Below are 22063 nucleotides of genomic sequence, written 5' to 3' on the forward strand. Positions count from 1 at the left end.
AATAAAATTTTGATTTGGAAATCAATGGATCATGAAGTGTTAAATTGGAATATGATAGATGCTATGTTGCCTTTGCTCTTATGAACAATATTAACTTGATGTTGATGATAGAGGATAGTAGTATACATTTTCATAAGGTAATCATCATGAATCTAGAGTAAATAGGTGAACCTTGAAATATATTGTTTAAACAAAATCTAGGTCAAATTTCTTGATGTTCAATGAATGATGAAATTTCTTGATTGGGCTTGTCGTAGGAAGGGTGGGTGAGGGGGTTAGATGGGCATTGCAAAGATGTGTTCGAGCTGATTTTGGATCATTAGCAATAGCTATTATGCTCATAAATGGATCCGCTTTGGGTGGGATCATGGTCAATTCAAAACTTGCTGCAAAATTTGATGGGTTGACAAATAGGTGAGTAAATTCTGTTCAGGTAAATCTTGAGTTAATGATTCAAAAGCTTGAATGGATCAAATCTTGCTATGATTTATTTTCTTGATTTTTGGAGGGGTGATGTATTGGATCATCGTCCATTGGATGCTGAGGTTGATTGAGGAGGCAAAGAAGAATGCGTGAATGGTAGGGGTTCATATTAGACATTAGCAAAATAAGCCTAGTTAACTTGTAGCGGCATAGGTTACTCGATTTTGGATGGTTTGGGGGTAAAACATTCCGATCATTTTCGATTTAACCATATTCAGAAATTCTACTATATCTTTATTTGTTTCACTCCTTCTAGAACATTCATAATTTTTTTTTTTTTTACAAGCTACCAGAAATTAATGCTTAATTTCCACAATCAATTTGTCTCCTTGAATAATCTTATATTTTTTAATTATTCACCCATTTCACTTTACTAAGTTCAATAGTAGTTGAATAAGGTTCGCTATACCGATTGGTACCTTATCATATTGATACCGAACTAGTATGCACTTATATCTTATAGACACTCCGTATGCTCACTGGTTCATACCATACCACATATTGATATTATAATATAAGATCGTATGGGGTCTGATATCAAGATGGCAAACTTTGGCCGAATTAATCAACATGTATGTGATTCAATGCAACAACAAGATATTATCCCTAACAAATGGTTGGTTGGTTGGTTAAATTGGTATAATGTATTGATGAAATGTTGTATTAGTATTATTTTGGATATGACAAAATCTTTTTATTTGATATGATAATTATTATCTTCTCATTGAGAAATTCTATGGTATGAATCTTCAGTTGTCTCTTATTTATTGCCTACATCTACTCTCTAGGCAAAATTATGTTACCTGTCTTCACTAGGGAAAAAAGAAACCTCAAAATTGGGGGAAGTAGAGAAAGTCAGGAAGAATGAAATGAAACAAATTTCAAATCAAAGAAGTGTAAAGTGGAATACCTTAGTTTGAAAGAAAAGGAAGATTTTGAAAAAATAGAACAAATGATAGAGATCCTAGTGAATGGAAATAAAAATGTAAATGCGCAATTCCATTTTCACTATAAAATTATGTGTGCTACTGGTCTTATGTATCAATTCCATTTTCACTATAAAATGATAGTGAAAGTTTTTGTGCAGATTCCTTTATTCAGTCCTCAACCAACAATAAAAATAAATAACCTTAATATTAAAAAGTGCTAATGACTTAAATTAGGTATGCTATCTTGAGTTGATTTTTCAAATATCTCCATTGATAGTCAGAGATTCAGATCTATGAATTCAGAGGTTCAATTGATTCTTCTCCTAAGCAGTTGAAAGAATCAATAGTTATTCAAATTGTTCATTTGAGTCAACTAAGAACATTTTTGTTGGATACTCAGTAAAGGAGCAGCAAAATATTTGGTTAGGTTTTAAGTCTTAGATATCTCTATTTTTTTTTAGAGCCGTGAATTACTTGGATATGGGGATATCATTTTTGAAGATTCGTCACAGCCATGTGATACTGTTACATTGCTGTTGAGCTATAACATTGATACCTTGTGGGGTTAGCTTTATGCTACGTACCTTGGTTTATTTGTAAATATCTTACTTCTCTACTTAAATCAGGGGTAGCTTTATGCTACCTTCCCTTTCCATCAAGAAACTGATACCTTGCGGATGCATTTGACCTGATCTGAATATCTATAAGACAGATTCAGACTTCAACTTGTAGATTTAACAAATAAACAGTTTGGATTTAGATTTCCTGTCAATTGAAGAATTTGTCTGCAAATCATATGTAGATTTCTAGTTGGTTCTAATTTTAGTTAAAGAAAATAACATGAGATCTCAGTTGTGTCATTGCAAATTTTGTTCTATCTTGTACGGTAGATGATTAAAGCTTGATGGATCTGGGTGGAGTTCCGCAAGGCTTTCTATTTGGAATAAGCATTGTTGCCGAATAGGTAAGGGATTTCTTGGAGTCCTTTAGGTTTTAAATATACCAATTTGAAGCTCGAGATCAAGCATATATTTCAAGATATTGTTTACAAGTACTTCCTAGAGACACAAGTATTAGCTTTTGTAACCTTGAAGTGGATGCTAGCGCCCATATTATTTTTAATCTGACTTTACGAAATGAGCAGCTCTAATGCATTTGTGGGTGATTTTTCTTTGGGGTTCCAACTGAGACAAATGTTATATCATGCAGGACAATCTAGCATATCAGATATGGACTTTTATGCTGTTTTGATGTCAAATATAGGGTGTGGTTGTTGCAGACAACGGACATTTGATCGTAAGTGATTTGTTATGTTGTGTTTGCTAGAGTTGGATTTTGTAGGAAATAAAAAGTTTGGGGCATCCTACTTAGTATCTTCTTCCCACTTGATTAGATTAATAGAGAAACTGGAGACCCTGATATAGCATACTTTTCGAACCACATTATTGTCTTGAGGGTTGCAAAACAGAAGCCAAATATCCATGATAAAGATGAAAGATAATTGAATAAAGGTGACATTCAGCGACAGAAAATGTGAAAAATATAATGATCACGTTATGAATTGCTGCGAGGAGATAGAGCCGCTGAGGTGCCATATCATCTATGCTTTTTCTTAACATGAACAAGATGAAGAAAGGAGCCGTTCCTTGGGATTAAGAAAATTCGATTAATTCAAGAAAACAAGTGTATTGCACATGGATAATGAAAATAATCTGTATCATCAAAAAAAAAAAAAAATGAAGAAAAGATATTGAAGATAATCTCGAAGTTTTTTTGTGGATATTAGTATTCTCATTTATCCATTCAAAGTAGGTAATCAATTTATGTTGATAATGCATTTTTTTTTTTTTTTTTGTTTACAGCTGATTGTTGACTAGTTGCTTGGAAATGGATGATCTCATATCTCAACCCTCTTGCTGATGCCATTTGAGTTTTTTTTATTGGTACTCTCATCACAAGTCTACTCACGTTTTTATGCTCAATAGAACTATTATCATGTTGTCCTCCATAATATTATAGTTTCCGATTCTTTAAGCCCATTCCCATCATGTATGAGAAGGCCTTAACACCATTCTCCTTAATCATTTTTAACGAATTATTTGTTTTTTGCATAAACCTTAATATTCTGGTGTAATTTGTGCATTTTATCTCCTCCATAGACCTAACTTTTTTAGATCAAAAAATACCAGACGCTCAATTCTATGTTTTTAATCAAGAGGAACCTACAAGGCTAGCGTCCACTTCTATTTCCCCTCTCTTCAGCACATATTCATAACTCAACTGAACAATAAATTTTCTGGCACTCAGATAATTTGTTACATCAGTATTTACATGCATATGAAGTTGGGACTATGATCGCATGCATTCTTAGAATGCTTCTTAAACATTTTTGTTTTAAAATGTTCAGATGGGTTTGATGTTTGATACAGCCAAGAGTAGATGGATATCAAGAATTACTTCTGAAGACAGAATTTTCAAGGGTCCATCCACTCTCAAAATAGATGCGAGAAACCAAAAAGTCCTTGACTAAATATGTTCAATAAGCAACCAAAAATAATGAATGGGATTAACATGTATGTAAAAAGGAAAGTGAATGAGAATAGACAACAGTGAATGCCATAGTGCATAGGAAAACAGATTGATTGAACATTAATTTCATGTCACTCAGACTCCTTGGGCCATAGACATGAGTCAAGTTTTGAAAAAACTATTGGGGTTGCCAACGATTTTGCAGTCATCACAATTTTACTTGCACTTGAGATTCTGTTTTCAGATAAAGCACCCATTTAAGTTGCGATTAGATAATTTGCATTTGATCGAGACTCAACCCACTGACAGCAATTAGCTATATGTTGCAATGATCTTAACATATGGGTTTATAGTTTAGTTACGAAGGCTCAGTTTGGATGCTCAAATTCATTGTCCTAGGATATATTGGGCTAGATGAGAGAGTATTAGTTAACAAAAAATTAATAAAGGAAAGAGAAGTGGGAGTGACCATCAACCTTCTGATCCCGATTTTTGAGGATAATGTAATCCATTTGAGAGATTATTTTTGATCCGAAGAAAGTCAGAATTAGTTGATCAAAGATTCATTTGACCCTAAACAGTGGATAAAAATCAATCATTTAAGATTTCTAACTTGCGCATTCCATCCCTCTGCTGTCACTGAAATTTGGGAGATTACAACCAAGAATGTTATAGGTTTTTTTGATGTGAAGAATGCCATAGGTTAGAACTAAGAGCATTAACTTTTCAAGGATCAATTTTCCTCATTTGACAAATATTTGTACTTCCTGGATGGTGCTTAGCCTATGTATTCCTATCTTTTAGGGCCAAACATTTATTTCTCGCCAATGTAATTAGTTCTTGATTTGATACTAGTAGCATAGGCTGATCCCATACTAGTATAAAAAAAGCACTAGAAAATTCTGAGAAATTATTAAAAAATGATAGCATGATTATTTGAACCAATTTCTTCTTGTTAATCATGCTATTACAGATTGTTCAACATCACTTTCAGGGTGTGGAATTGACAAAAAATTAATAAAATATTAACTTTTATATGTGAAATGATATGGTAAGAGTTGTGGAATAAGAAAAATTCTTATTAAGCTTTTATGGGATTTTGGTGCAATCAAAGGAGTACTTATCAATCTTACAAGAATTTAGGATTTGGGATTTTAGTCTTTTTGGTGCGTAAGTTGATGAATCTATTTGGTTGTTGAATATTTTGTTTAGTAGAGCAATATCATACATGGTGATATAGTGCTCTGAAAGTGGAGTTCTATGGGCTTACATATCATGTTGATGAAGTAAGGTTTTTGTCCTACCATCACATTCAAATTCATTTGGGATCTTATTGTGACTATCAATTTTTAATGCTAGTTTTGGGTGGAACATCATAGGACGGAAAGTGGGATCTTGCTTGCTACATTTCATCCTTATGTACATGTAAGATTGTAATGCAATAGATTGGATGTGTAAGCTCTGGAATTTTCAGTTTTTTTAATTATTCAATAATTGGTGGAGGAATGATATGGGCTAGGGATCGGATTTATTTCTTCACATTATGGTTTTGCTCAAACCGATCAATATTCGATGTCTCTAATAGCCTTTAGGTGAAATGCTATTTGTGTTTTGGACTTTAATTAGTTATTCACTAAATCATTCATCATAAGTTGATCGAGAACCTATGCTTGCTTATTAACAAATAGATTATTAGACTTGGGGAATATGACGGAGAAATTGATATCAATCTAATTTAGTTGATACTCCTTGAGACTCCAATCCAGTGTTGGAGTTAATTTTCAGGTTTTGTTTCTTTTTTTATTAACTTTAAAGAAAAGATCTTAGCAAACATAATCATGGGTATATCGATTTAGTTTTGGTGAAGGCTTGATCTTAACAAATCGGAACATGTGAAGCTTTCTATGGATGGTGCTAAATTAGCATCTTGAAGGCAATAACATTTTGATTTGGAAGTCAATGAATCATGAAGTGTTTAAGTTGGACTATAATAGCTGCCGTGCTGCCTTTGCTCTTACGAACAATATTAAGTTGATGTCAATGACAGAGGGTGGTCAGGTATACATTTTCATAAGGTGAATCTGTGATCATCATGAATCAAGAGTAAACAAGTGAACTTAGAAATTTATTGTTTGGACAAAATCTAAGTCAAATCTTCCTGATGTTCAATGAATGATGACTTTTCTTGATTGGGTTGTCATGGGAAGGGTTGGGAGGGGATTGGGTGGGCATATTGCTAAGATGGGTTTGAGCTATTTTGGATCCTTAGGTATAGCTATTGTGCTTGTAAGTGGATCTGGTTTGGGTGGGATCAAGGTCAATTGCAAACTTGCAGGAAACTTGAGTTTTTAAATAGGTGAGTAAATTCTATTAGGGTAAATCTTGACCTAATGATCCAAAAGCTTGAATTGCTTGATTTCTTTGTGTTATTATTTGAATTTTTGGAGGGGTGGTATTGGATCATGGTCCATTGGATGCTAAGGTGGATTGCGAATGCAAAGAAGAATAAGTGAAATGTAGAGATTAATTCATGAAAGGTAGATTCATATTAGACCTTAGCAAAATTAGCTTGGTCCATTTGTCTTGGCATGTATCTCTCGATTTTGGATGGTCTGAGGATAAATATTTCTATCTTTTTCAGTTGGGCCATATTTAGAAATTCTACTATGTTTTTATTTGTTTCATTTCTCCTAGAACAATTGCAAAAACTTTAATGTTTATGAGCTAGCTACCAGCAATTAGTGCTTAATCTTCACATTCAATATGTATTCTTGAAAAAATTTATATTTTTTAACTATTCAACCATTTAGTTTATAACTTCGACAATGGCCAATTAATGTTCATTGTATCGTCAGTATCTTATCTATCAGGCTCGTCGTACCATGCCATAGCAGTTTCGTATAATAATGACATTTGGTACATGTCATCTTCTTATACCATTTCATATATTGATATTGTAATAAGATGGTATGGAGTCTAGCACCGAATTGCAAACCGTGGTCGAATTAGTCAAAATATATGTATTTCATTGCAACAACAAGATGTTGTCCATAACAAGTAGTTTGTTGATTGGTTAATCTGTTATAATATATATTGATGAAATGGTTGCATGTGTTAGTTTCAATATGACAAAATCATTCTATTTGATATAATTATTATTGTCTTCTTATTGAGAAATTCTATGGCTTGAATCTTTAATATTTTGTTATTTATCATGTACATCTACTTTTTGGGCAAAATTATGTCACCTGTTTTCACTAGGTAAAAGAAAAAAAAGAAACCTCAACAATAGAGGAAAGCGGAGAAAGCTAGGAAGAATGCAATGAATCAAATTTCAAACCAAAAGGAGTGTAAGCCAGAATTGCTTTTTTCAAAGAAAAGGAAGATTTTGAAAAAAATAGAAGAATGAAAGACATCCAAGTGAATGCTGAGGGAAAAAAGAGAGGAATTCCATTTTCAGTTTAAAATTGTGTGCTATAGGTGCATAAGAAATGTATCCAATCAATCCTTTTTGATGAATATATCTAAATACAACTTTGAATGTGAAATTCTAGGGGATTGAATAGGAAATGTTACGCTGAGACATATAATTATGATGGAATATATGATTGACTAATGTTTATCAAATTTGAAAAAAGAGTAAGAAGAAATGGACTTATAGTATGATTTCTCAAGCCAATAGATCCACCAATATTATCAGATTTTAAAAAAGAGTTAGAGAAACTGGTCTCATAGTATGATTTCTCAAATCAATAGATCCATCAATGTGAACATGATGCGTATTGATGTAAACATTCAAACAGATGTAATAATTTTTAAGAATATATATTTGGTTTATTTCTTTTCTAAATAGAAGAATAATGTTTCTCAAATCAATAGATCCATCATGTGAACATGTTGCATATCAATGTAAATATTCAAACGAATGTCTTAATTTCTAAGAATATTTGGTTTATTTCTTTTCTGAATAGAAGAACCATGTTCAAGTGGTGTTTAATGGATTATGTATCAAATGATATTTTATTGATTGGTCTTAGGTCTTCGAAAAAAAGGGATTTGTCTGAATAAATTTATCTCTTTTTGTCCAAGTCATTTTTTTTCTTCTATTTGTTAGTGGGATTATCTCTTTTCATAGTTTTGAGATTCACATCTGTGAATGGAATGGTTCAAATGATCAACTCAAAAATTAGTTATTAAAATAAATAGTACAGATTGTTCATTTGAGCAAATTGAAAAATTTATTACTACTGGATGATCAATGGAGTTCAATATAACCCTTTTTATTCAAAGGATAACAAAGTGGATGGTTGGTTTATTTCATACTTGAAATAGTCATAAGAGATACTTTGATTACATAGGTTATTATTTCTCAATTGCATTCATTTATGTCTAATATAGTTATATAACTAAGTATATTAACAAATATGTTTTTATATATTTATATCTCACAAGTAAATCCTTTCATCTTCACCACAATATCTTAGATGATACAAGCCGTTCTTTTTGTCAAGCAAGCTTATTTTCATCATTAACCTCTCCGACCTTCACTACTACTTGCCACTTTGTCCTCATCTCTCTATTTTGTGGAGCCTAATCTATGACAAATCCATCATGTTGCTTCTTGCTTGTGCATGCATTTCTCATCCACTTCCTTCATCTTGCCCACATTAAATGTATTCATGAATACAACCATGGCATCGAGCATGTCACCACCATTATTGGCTGATTGCTCTCTTCCCTTACCGTCAATGTATATGAGAAGATTACCTAAGAATCAAGTGCCACTATCATTTGTCCATGCATGCACTCTCTCGAGCCTAATCTTATCAGCTCAGCATACTAATTATCCTCATCACTCGTCTTCATTGGCATCACATCTCCTTTTCCTCCTTTACCCTTCTTTGCCATTCAAATTGAAACAATAGAATATTTATCCTATCTAGGTTGAACTATTTGGACTAAGCCAAATTAGGACCTAGAGTTTCCTATAGGAGTTGGGCTCAGGGTGAAATATTCTAGGCCAATTTGGTCCATGCTTAGGTTTAATTGACACGGGTAGAGTCTAGGCTGTGGGACATTTTATGTACATCTAAATGAATAGGCTTGCAAGTGGTCCAAATCAAAACTAATGCATGTATGAGTTGGATTTGTCCCAATTTTCATTCAAGTCATAATTGACCTATATCCAATACATTAACCAACTAGGTTAGGTCTATGGAAGATTTTAGGATCGATTGGGTCATTAAGGTCGAGATGGATTGAATTAAGCATCACTCAAACCAACAATAATGCATTCATATTCGAGGTCGATTAGATCTAGGTTTTAGTTTAATGCGACATGAGAAAAATATATTATTCAATCTATAATTAAGAAGAAAAGAAATAATGACAACAATATTAAGTGGAGAGATGAAAAGTTTTGGTGCAAATTCCTTTATTGAGTCTTCAACCAACAAATAAAAATAGATAACCTTAATATTCAAAAGTGACTCAAATTAGGTATGCTATGTTGGGTTGATTCTTCAAATATCTCCATTCATAGGTTTGAGATTTAGATCTATAAATTTAGAGATTTAAGTGGTCATCTCTATAAGCCAAGATTTACTGTCTCAGTATTGGGTCTCATATCAATACCATCCTATTATAGTATCAATATGAAGCTCAGTATGATACAAGAATGTTGATACTGATATGGTACATTCCATATTGGTACGATATGGTATGGAGTGGTATGACAAACCATGCTACAAGCAGTTGCTAGAGTTGGTAGTTATCCTAATTATTCATTTGAGTACCTTGCTCTATCCTCAATTGCTACTTGCCAAATTTGTCTCGTTCTCTTTCTTTTTATGGTGCCAAATCCATGATGGAGCCACCTTGGAGCTCTTTGTTAGTCCATGTATTTCTAATCCATTCCCCAACTTTCTTGCATCATGCATATTCATGAACAGAACCATAGTATTCGGCATGCTACCAAAATTATTGCTCGTTTGCTCTCTTTAGTATTATTGTCATGCATGAGATCACCTAAGAATCAAGTACTACAATCACTCTAACTCTCCACCCTAGTATTATCGGCTTCATGTGATCATTCTCATCCATCATCATAGCTGGCATCACAACTCTTTTCTCTCTCTATCCTTCTTTTTCTCTCAAATTGCAATGATAGAAGGGATTTACCCATGTCCTATCTAGGTTGAATGGTTTGAGTTGGATCATATCAAGATCTCGAGTTTTGTAGATGGATTGTGATGTGCACTATCATGAAGAAAGAGATGATCACATGCCATATATGGATCTAAGAGCCAAATTGATGATTTTGCTCACGTGCGTAGAAGCATGATGTGGTGCGAATCAGATTTGGTAGAAATTTGAAAAAAATTATTGCTTGAAAAAAGGACCGAGTTTAGAAGCTTATTTTGTTCTTCCTAATTCACTATGATCTCCAGCCACCATCATTTCCATAATAGCAAGACGCAATCAAGGTTGTTTTGTTCTTCTTAATTCACCATGATCTCCAGCCACCATCATTTTCATAGTAGCAAGATGCAGCCAAAGTTATTTTGTTCTTCCTAATTCACCATGATCTTCAGCCACCATCATTTTCATAGTAGCAAGATACGACCACTATCATTTTCTTTGTAGCAAGATATAGCCACCATCATTTCTATGATAGTCAAATTCTGTTATTTTCTTCCATTTACTGAATTTATCTTATGTTTCCTCTCTTATCTATATAAAGGGAGGTGACCTAGAATTTATCACTCACATTCTTTTTTTCTTAAGTGTGGCGTTCTACCCTTTGTGATCTGATTGTGGTGATTTTCTTATCAATCAGATTTCAAAGATTTTTTTTCCTCTCTTTTTTTTGTGCTCTAACCTTTATTCTTACCTACACAAGATAGTTATTTAGGCCTGGACACATCAGTTTTGGTATCAGAGCCTGAGGGAGTGTTTGACATCCAAATCATGTCTGGAGGAGATGAGGCCCCTGTCATTCCTAGAGGCATGAGTCTGGAACAAGCTCAGATTATGGGGCTCCAGCGGCGTCAAGAAGAGATGATGGAGTAACTCAATCGTCTAACACAAGCGTTTTAGCGGTTGGCAAAACTTCTTCCACCACCACAACGGCATGGCCATCCAGCATCACGATGAGTTGATCGCAATGATAAAGAGGAGTATGACGAACCCGAAGATGATGATGGTATGGAGGAACACCCATGGCAAAGGCGGCAGCAAAGGAGTTTGAGAGACAATATTAAGATGAGGATCCCATCCTTTAAAGGAACCAGCTCACTCGAAGAATATCTGGAATGGATGCAACGTGTGGAGAAGATCCTTGAATGTCAAGACTATTCTGAGGTAAAAAAATGTAAACTTGCTGCCCTTGAATTCACTGATTATGCTAATTTTTTGGTGGGAGAATGTGAAAGCTCAGCGTAGGAGAATGGAGAAGAGGAGATCCGGAACTGGAGGCTTATGAAGTGGATCATGGAGAAGTGATTTGTCCCTCAATATTATAAGCAGGAGTTGTACATCAAGTTACAAAGCTTGAGACAAGGGGGGATGTGTGTTGAGAATTATGTCAAAGAATTTGAGATGCTGATGATGAGATACGATTTGCGAGAACCTCAAGAACAGACCATTACAAAGTTCTTAGGAGGCTTGAATAAGGAGATTGCTGATACGGTGGAGTTACAATCTTATGTGTTCCTTGACGATGTGATCAAACTTGCTGTTAGGGTGGAGAGACAACGCAAGCATGGTGCAAGTAAGCCAAGTAAGACTACCAACTCATCTTCCTTATCACCTTGGTCCATCCCTAAGGTGGTTCCAAAACAAGTAGAAAAAGATGATTCTAGCAAGCAAGTCACAGATGCAGCCAAAGAAAAAGAGGTGGAGAATTCACAACCTCCCAGATGAAGTCGAGATATCAAATATTTCAAGTATCTTGATTACGGTCATATAGCCTCTGAATGTCCAAACAAGAGGGTGATGTTCATTCGGGAGTCACAAGAAGAAATTGAAAGTGAAGATGAGGCTATTTTGGAAGAGGTAAAAGAAGATTATGTGGAGTTTGCAGATGAAAGAGAGCTGTTGGTTATTCGTCGTAACCTGAACCTACAAGCCAAAGTGGATGATGAGCAGCGCAAAAATATCTTCCATACCAGGTGCACCATCCATGATAAGGTATGTGGTGTTATCATTGATGGGGTAGCTGTACCAATGTGGCTTCTACTATTTTGATAAAAAAATTTAATCTGGACTTACTGACAATGGTGATGTGAAGGTTACAAAGCAGGTTGTAGTACCTTTCTCTATTGGTAAGTCCTACAAAGATAAGATTGTTTGTGATGTGGTTCCTATGAAAGCCAGCCATCTTCTTTTGGGAAGGCCTTGGCAGTACAATCGGAGGGCTATTCATGACGGCTTCAAAAATATCTATTCATTTTTCAAGAATGGGAAGAATATAGTGTTGGCACCACTTAGCCTGCAACAGGTCCAGAAGGATCAGCTTGTGATTGAAAAGGGTAAGAAAGAGAACCTATTTGCCAATAAGGAGGAAGTGAAGCGAGTTTTGACTAACCATGAAATTATTTTTGTTCTTGTAGCTAAGCAGGTTCCAAGTGTAGAAGTCTCCCTTCCACCGCAAATGAAGGAGATCTTGAAAGAATTTACAGATGTATTCCCGAAAGAATTACTAAAAGGATTGCCACCAATCAGAGGGATCGAGCATCAGATTGATCTCATTCCAGAGTTTGCCCTACCAAATAGACTAGCCTATAGATGCAATCTCGAGGAGGCCAAGGAGTTGCAGTGGCAAGTTACGGATCTTTTGGACAAGGGTTATGTGAGGGAGTCTATGAGTCCATGTTCAGTACCAGCTCTGTTGGTACCAAAGAAGGATGGATCTATGCAGATGTGCGTGGATAGTTGGGCGATAAACAAGATCACAATAAAATATCGCTATCCAATCCCGCGACTGGACGATATGCTTGATGAGTTGCATGGAGCTAAGGTCTTCTCAAAAATAGACCTTAGGAGCAGATACCATCATATTTGCATGAAGAAAGGTGATGAATGGAAGACCGCATTCAAGACTAAGTTCGGATTGTATGAGTGGACGGTCATGCCATTTGGCTTGTCCAATGCACCTAGCACATTCATGAGATTGATGAATCATGTGCTGCATAAGTTTATTGATGATTTTATGGTTGTATATTTTGATGATATTCTAATTTTTAGCAGGAATCAGGAAGAGCATATGGAGCACCTCAGGGGTGTTTTTGAGGTTCTGCGATAAGAGAAGCTATGTGGCAACCTCAAAAAGTATCATTTTTGTCAGGATCGCAGTCTTTCTTGGCTATGTTGTGTCACAACATGGAGTGGAAGTTGATGAGGAAAAGGTGAAAGCAATCAAGGAGTGGCCTGTTCCTACTAATGTATCTGAAGTGAAGAGTTTTCATAGCCTAACATCTTTTTATCGGAGGTTTGTGAGGAACTTCAGCACTATTCTTGCTCCTATCACTGAATGTATCAAGAAAGGAGAAGAATTCAAATGGACTGAAGCAGCCCAAAGGAGCTTCGAGTTGATTAAGGAGAAGTTGAGTTCAGCACCCATTCTAGCTCTATTCGACTTTTTCAAGACTTTTGAGGTAGAATGTGATACCTCCAGTGTGGGTATTGGAGCTGTTCTGATGCAAGAAGGGCGTCTCATAGCATATTTCAGTGAGAAGTTGAATAGTGCAAGCTTGAGCTACTCTGTCTATGACAAGAAGTTCTATGCTCTGATTCGAACTTTGAAGATTTGACAACATTATTTATTGCCAAAGGAGTTTGTCATCCATACTGATCATGAGTCTTTGAAGTACTTGAAAGGACAAAGTAAGCTGAATCGTAGACATGCCAAGTGGATGAAATTTTTGAAAATCTTTCCTTATGTGATCAAATACAAAAAAGAGAATGTCAATATCGTGACTGATGCACTTTCCAGGAGGTATACTTTGATTTCATTGCTTAATGCTAAACTAATGGGATTTGAGTTGATTATAGATCGATACAAGGACGATCCAAAATTTGTAAATATTTATGAAGAGTGCGAGAAAGGAGCTGTAAATGACTATTACAGGCATGACGGATACTTGTTTAAGTCAGGTCGGCTATGCATTCCTAACAGTTCCATTTGAGAGCTTTTGGTGAGAAAAGCTCATGGTGGTGGATTGGCAGGTCATTTTGGAGAGAAAAAAATATTTAAGATGGTGAAAGAGCACTTTTGTTGGCCAGCTATGATTCGTGATGTGCATCACGTCATTGAGAGGTGCGTTACCTGTAAGAAAGCGAAGAGTAAAGAGATTTCACAAGGATTGTATATGCCGCTACCTGTACCAGATCAACCATGGATAGATTTGAGTATGGATTTTATGCTTGGGCTGCCAAGAACACAAAAGGAGAAGGATTCGATTCTGATGGTTGTGGATCGATTCTCAAAAATATCTCATTTCGTACCATGCCACAGAACCGATGATGCTTCACATGTTGCAGAATTATTTTTCAAAGAGATAGTACGTCTGCATGGTGTACCAAAGGATATTGTGTCTGATCGAGATGTCAAGTTTTTGAGTTACTTTTGAAAGACCTTGTGGAAGAAGCTTGGTACTAGATTGCTCTTCAGCACGACTTGCCACCCAGAAACCGATGGTCAGATTGAAGTGGCAAATCATACCCTCTCTTCTTTGCTTCGCACTGTTGTTAACAAGAATATGAAGAATTAGGATGAGTGTTTGGCTTATATTGAGTTTGCTTACAATCGTAGTATTTATAGCACTATTAAGCATTCTCCTTTTGAAGTGATTTATGGGTTTAATCCTATCACCCCACTTGATTTGGCACCATTTTCAATCAACGAAAGAGTTTGTATGGATGGGAAGAAGAAAGCTGAGTTGGTTAAGTCCATGCATAAGAGCATCAAGGAGCAGATTGAGAGGAAGAATGCGGCTTATGAGAAGGCAGCTAACAGAGGAAGAAAATAAGTTCGCTTGGCTCCAGGTGATCTTGTTTGGATATATCTTCGCAAAGAATGATTTCCAAATCAAAAAAAATCTAAGCTCATGTCGCGTGCTGATGGTCTATTCCGAGTTGTTGAGAAAGTGAATGACAATGCTTACAAGATTGAATTGCCTGGTGACTACAATGTGTCCGCTACATTCAATGTTCCAGATCTTTCTCTTTTCTTGGAGGATAGTTTGGATGATAAGGAAGACTTGGATTTGAGGGCAAATCCTACTCAACAAGAAAAAAATGATGTACACCATCATGAAGAAAGAGATGATCACATGTCATATATGGATCCAAGAGCCAAATTGATGATTTTGCTCACGTGCGTAGAAGTATGATGTGGTGCGAATCAGATTTGGCAGGAATTTAAAAGAAATTATTGCTTGAAAAAAGGGCCGAGTTTAGAAGCTTGTTTTGTTCTTCCTAATTCACCATGATCTCCAGCCACCATCATTTTCATAATAGCAAGACGCAATCAAGGTTGTTTTGTTCTTCCTAATTCACCATGATCTCCAGCCACCATCATTTTCATAGTAGCAAGATGCAGCCAAAATTATTTTGTTCTTCCTAATTCACCATGATCTCCAGCTACCATCATTTCCATAGTAGTAAGATACGGCAACTATCATTTTCTTTGGAGCAAGATATAGTCATCATCATTTCTATAATAGTCAAATTCTGTTATTTTCTTTCATTTACTGAATTTATCTTATGTTCCCTCTCTTATCTATATAAAGGGAGACGACCTATGTATTCAATTCAGATTTCAATGAATGAAAATGAGTGTTGCTGATTTCTCTTATCTAACCCTGTGTGTTAGTGGCGAGTTATAAACCCTAGAACTTATCACTCACATTCTTCTTTTCTTGAGTGTGGCATTCTACCCCTTTGTGATCTGATTGTGACGATTTTTTTATCAATCAAATTTCAAAGATTTTTTTTTCTCTTTTTCTTGTGCTCCAACCTTTATTCTTACCTACACAAGATAGTTATTTAGGCCTGGGCACATCAGGTTGTGCTCGATTTGAGGATTCTAGCCCAATCTACTTAATGCTTAATTTTAGTTAAGATGGGTGGAGCCTAGGCTATGGGACATCCCATGTACATCCAAGTGAATAGGCCCGCAAGTGGTCTAAGTCAGGACCATGGCATGTATGACTTGGCCTTGATCCAATTTTCATTCTAGCTAATATATTTTGACCCATACCCAACCCATTGATTATCTAGGCTAGGCCATAGAGATTTTGTTAAGCCTATTGGGTTGTTTTGGTTGAGATGAATTGGGTTAAGTATGTCAAATCCAGGTAGGTCAAATCTAGGTTTAGGTCTCATACATGATGAGAAAACAAACTATTCCTTATATGATTAAAAGGACTAATAATGAAATGTTATCAAGTGGAGAGAGCAAGCGTGTGCAGGGTGGTTGTTTTTGTGCACGTTCCTCTATTGAGCCTTCAAGTACAAATATGTAATCTTAATATTTGAAAGTGTTAATGACTTTGGATTAGGCTATGCTAAGTTGATTTTTCTAATGTTTGATTTGTTTTGAAGGCAATTAATGCTTAGTTCTGATTGGGTTTGGGTCAAGAAGGAAAATATATGACTTGGTTTTTTCAACAAGCCAACTTTTCACCTTGAACTTTCTCATAGATAGGAAAAATGGGGTAGATTAGGCTTTACCAAGTACCATCACAACTTGAGTGAAGTTGTTGGCAACCTTGCAAGTGAAGGATCGGTCACTTGGAGGGAAGTGGATGAGGCGGCCTGTAGGCTATTTTTTGTGGTACTTGCACAAAATTACAATTTTACCTTGCATCATTAAAATTCAAGGAAGAAAATGTGGGGCTCTAGCTAGAATATAAAACGCATAAAGGATTTTTTGCGTATATACTCTCCTAAATATTAGAATTGATGTGAGTACCCTCTTAAAATTGATATTTGAATATATGTCCTTATAAAATACTTATTTTGTATGTCTTTTCTTATTTTTTTTGTATGTGCCTACATTATCTAATGCTGTTAAAAATTAATAGTTTAAAATTAAAATGATTAAAATATCTCTAATAGGAAGACATGCAAAATAAATATTTATAAGAGTATATATGCAAATAGCAAGTTTATGAGGATATTCATACCATTTAATATATTTAGGAGGGTATACACATAAAAAAAAATTAATTTTATTTCTATCTATTTGAACTTATTTTAATATTTAGATTAATCTAGTGCTTGCTCATAAGTGTTTTCTACAAAAGTATTGCTCTGAAAAAAAATGGATTCTATAAGTAGATAACCAATAAAGCTTTGTTATTAGGAAGAGAGAAAGTTCAACTGGCCAGTTAAATTCCCAAAGAGATCCATTAACCTATTATCCACTTTGAAGTAAAAAGATAATTTGATAATTTTAATGAATTTTTTAATTTAAATAAATATGATTTTGACTACTATGCTAAAGTTATTCATACAAAAAATAATATTGTGTGAGGGTATGCATATAAATATTAATTTTGGAAGGGTATTTAGACAAATCCAAGATTTAGGAGGATATTTACATAATAATTAAAAGATTTTTTTTGCATGCATGTCCTCCTAAAATATGAAATAACATGAATATCCACAAAATTGCTATATATATATGTGTGTGTGTGTGTGCGCGCGCGTGCGTGCGCACGCGCGCTTATAAATATTTCTTTTTGTATGTGTACCCATTAAGGATATTTTAATCATTTCAATTTTTAACCGCTAATTTTTTATTGACATTAGATGACATAGGTGTATATGCAAAAAACAAGAAAATAGAAGAATATACATACAAAATAAATATTTTATGAGGATATATATGTATATATAAATATCAATTTTGAAAGGATATTCATATAAATTTTAATATGTAAGAGGGTATATACGTAGAAATGAAAGCATAAAATGGACTTAAAATATTTTGTAGACAAATATCTTGTCATGTAAGTCAAGGTAAGTGAAGTTATATGGTGTTTAGGATGGTTTTTTATTTAATATACAGATAGGAAAGGTGGATACTTTATGGTTTTAAATACCATAATGGATTGAGATTGAACTATGATATACTAGATATGGAAAAATGACTTGATTTGTGAAATTGAGTATTCAATCTTGAGGCAAGCTTACTAATAGAATGTTCATGCTTGTCTGGTTCACTAGCTAGCAAACTTTACCAATGATTCAAGCATTGTTTTCTACTTGTTCTTGACAGCATGAAATGTTTGGTCTTGGCTCATTGTGTGTCATGTCTTACAATATGCGTCGAGCTTGAAATGAGGCATACATTAGGAATTTATTAAGTACATGGTTAAAATGAGTATCCATATATCTATTTGGAAGAAAACAAGAACAATAGATTTGTAATTAATAACAAATTAACAAAACACTTGTGATAATAGGCATCTTGGCACATCTGGCATGGTTGTTTTTGTATTGAATATTCCACCAAAAATGACACATTGATTGAATGCTCTAGCAAAATTTGTTAGAATAATGGCAATGTCTTCTTAGTCTTCTATTTGTGGGCATACCAAAGTTCACTACTTTTATGCTTTTATTTGGAAGATCCTTTTATCTATTGCTCTATTTGATCATTGACATAATTTGTGCTTCTTCTATTCAATTAGCCAACTTCAAACACATATGAAAAGGGGTTTAAAGCAACTTTTTGCAAATCATTTGCCAACACAAATGTGCATCACAAATTTCCATGCTAATACCCTGGTGTAAGCGCCACCTATGTATAGAAAATAAAATTTTCGATGCAAGGCCATCGCATCGCCATTTTCTTGATTGACGCTTTTGAGAATTGTCCATTGATGGCACTTTTTAAAAGCATCATAATGCATCCATGCTTTGTAAGCCACTGTGTGGCATGAAGAATGATGCTTCTTTGCGCCACATGCGGAACAACATTTTTTGAGAGCATCGAAAATACTCCCCATTATGGCAAGAATGATGACAGTAGTTTCTTCTATTTGTCTAATTTTTGATGCTTTAAATCATCGCCATATTATATATGTGTGTGTGTGTGTGTGTTTTAAAAGTTTTAGACGTTGAGAATACAAAAATCATAAGCTATGACAAATCATTAACCCTATACGAAAATATATATATGACAACTAGGTTGTTATTGGTTGGTGGCATCATCATCATCATGATCATCATCTCTAAGACTACTGGAAGCATTAGGAATCTATAATGGAAAGATAAAAATTTTAAAAGTTGAGAATATAACAATTGTAAGTTATGAGAAGTCATTAACCACATATGAAAATATATGTGATAAGTAAAATATACATGGTAATTAAGAAAAGTATATAACTAGAACTAGTTATTTACTTGTGCATTGGCCATATCAGTGCACTAAGTAACCAGAATCTTAGATGGTGGGCAAACCTTTCCAATATAGCCATGACTTGGTTAAGTTGAGACTTTATGGAAGCCATCTCCATTTGGTAGCTTTGCCTCATGTTTTGCATTTTAGATATCACACTAGCAAACTGTGTTTCATAGGTTTGCCTCATGTTTCACATCTCTATCTCATAGCTCTGCCTCATTTTTCATCTCTATCTCTAGGGTGGGAACCTCTGTAGTAGTACTATTTTGTCTAAGCATTTCTTTGATGTAAATGTTCATCACAAATAATTGAGTGGGGGTGAATTTAAGACTATAACCCCTCACTCGACTATACCAATCTAGGCCCATTAAGTGAAGACTTGAGCTTCAATGTGCCTCACTTCCAACACACACAACAATAAGAGATACAACCCTCTCCTACATTTAGGAATAAATATAGTATTAATAATATAAAAAAACTACAAATTCATTCTCAATACATACCACAAAATCTAAAGAATTTTCCAGACAAAACTATCATATCTATGTGTACGTGTAATATTGTAAAACTAAACCTTATCAAGCTCCCTCCCATGTTCTTCCAACCAAAAAAAATAGTACATGATATATGGTGCTTGATGCGTGATATATGATATAAGGTACATGGTGCATGATGCATGATTAAATAATATGAAGATTAACTAACGTGATGTATGGTTCGTGATACATGATACATGATAGTAATGATAATAAACAGCAATTGAGGCTTTGATTCTAGTGATGAGAAAAATAAAAGGGTAAATTATTAAAACCCTTTGAGAATAAGTTGAAAGTATAGATGCATCTAGTAGTTTTTAAAATATACAGTTACATCCTTAACATTTTAATCAATCCCACAGTTTAACTTATACCGTTAGACTATCTGTTAATATTAACTTGCATTTCATTGCCATGTCATTATAAATTTTTAAAATGATCAAAATAATTTTGAATAAAAAATAAAAAAAATGGGAACCTACCTCTCTATTAAATCCTGTCTCATCTCTCTTGAGTGCTCTAGACCCTCTACCACCATCCCCACCCCACCCTTCACCCGCTACTCTTCATCCACTTCTTGGATTGGTACGACTTTTAGCCCGGCTATCGCCACTCCCGTGCCACCTATCATACCATCTTTCGCCTCCTGTCCCGTGCTTGCCTCGTCTCCATCGTCCTTGAGTGGCATCGTCTCTTTTCCCCCTCCTACCACCCCTTCTTCCTCATCTCAAATGTCGCCACGCCACACCTTCGCTTCCATGAGGCTTGTGTCCATCATGGCAGAGCCGGCAGTGACGGTGGAGGTGTCCCTGTGACTCCTGTATGTCTTCTCTCTTTTTTTCTCCTTTGCTCTCTCTACTCTTTCTCTTTTCTGCTCCTCCTCTGCACCTCTTTTGCCTCGTTCCACTACCCCTGCATCTACCCTATCTTCTCTTTGCTGTTGTTGTGGTCGGAAGGTGTTTATCGATTCAACGACAAGACCAGCACCACCACCATTGAAAAGTGGGGAACATCCTTGGAGAACTTGGATAGGAGTTAGTCATCATCTGGGCGATCGAACTCATGGACTTGTCATCATCGATGCTGCTCCCTGCCAACCCTCAGCTCAAAATAGCAGAGCACCACTGCTGCATGTACTTACCTGAAAGAATGCCATCTTTTTCTCCTGATCGGTGAGGAACCGCCCGGTGTCGTCAGCATGGAAGTGCAGGCAAGCTTTGTCGAAGGTGGTGACGAGCATCGCGATGAAGACCCCACTGATGCTGGTGCCGATGATGACGTCGAAGTAGTCGGAGATGTAGGCATCGGCAATGTCAGACTTGGCCTGGAGTGTTTGCCTTGGGAGGATGCCTTGCATGCCGCCACTCCCATCTCCATCGATGCAGAGGACACAGAGGATGCTATCGCTAGTGTGGGTGTCGTCACCCTCCTTTTCTACTCAAATCCCCAACTCTAAGAGCACAGCATCACTGCGATCCTCAACCTCTACCTCTGCGATGAGAACAAGGACTCTATCACTACCGTTAGAGCCATCTGCCCCCTCATCTGTGCCATAAGGGCTGACACACCTGCCCGCGAGAACACCATCGCCCTCCTTCGCCTTTTTGAGATGGAGCACATGATCGCCATCGGCCACTTTAGTGCGATCCCCCATCTCATCCACCTCCTCGAGATCGGGGGTCTGTATGGAAAAAAGGATACCTCAACAGTGCCCTACTCGCTGTGCTCCACCTGGGTGCACTTTACTTTGTTAAGTCACAGGAGTAATTTGGTCATTTCATAAGTTTAGAATTTTTCAGTAATATCGTTATTTCTCAGGGTGTAAATGTAGATTTATCAAAATACTGGATGAAAGTGTAATAAACGTAGGGTGTTTTTGTAATTTATTCAAAATAAAATTAGTAGCTCCAATTTAAGGAAGAAGTCATGAGATTTGTGGCTCTCAAGTTATTTCCAAGGTGAAAGTTTTCTAGTTAAGGAATATTATGTGCCTACTAGATCTTAGGATTCATCAAATGCCCATTTTTGGATGTATTTCTTTAATAGATAGACACCCCAAAGTTCAAATTGCTCAACAAAACCAAACCTTATCTAGTGTCACAATAGAAAATGTTCAATTATATATTATACCTTTCTTTTTTTGTTGTTAGGATTAATTAGAGAATATAAAT

General features: G+C 35.4%; 1 long non-coding RNA gene across 50 annotated transcripts in view; it reads left to right on the forward strand.

The window, feature by feature from the left end:
* LOC140853380 (uncharacterized) overlaps nt 1-22063 on the forward strand; it is a 38084-nt gene that overhangs the window by 4925 nt on the left and 11096 nt on the right. For 23 of the 50 annotated variants that reach the window (XR_012136442.1, XR_012136423.1, XR_012136431.1 and 20 more), the window contains one exon: nt 3275-3355. The exons of 15 other annotated variants lie outside the window; for them this stretch is intronic. This is a non-coding gene — a long non-coding RNA (uncharacterized lncRNA). Of the gene's footprint in view, nt 1-2302; nt 2377-2621; nt 2709-3274; nt 3356-22063 lie in introns of all 50 variants that reach the window. 12 more of the 50 variants (XR_012136438.1, XR_012136437.1, XR_012136387.1 and 9 more) reach the window with 2 other exon arrangements.

The sequence above is a fragment of the Elaeis guineensis genome, chromosome 1 (genome assembly GCF_000442705.2).
Source record: "Elaeis guineensis isolate ETL-2024a chromosome 1, EG11, whole genome shotgun sequence".
Taxonomy (NCBI): domain Eukaryota; kingdom Viridiplantae; phylum Streptophyta; class Magnoliopsida; order Arecales; family Arecaceae; genus Elaeis; species Elaeis guineensis.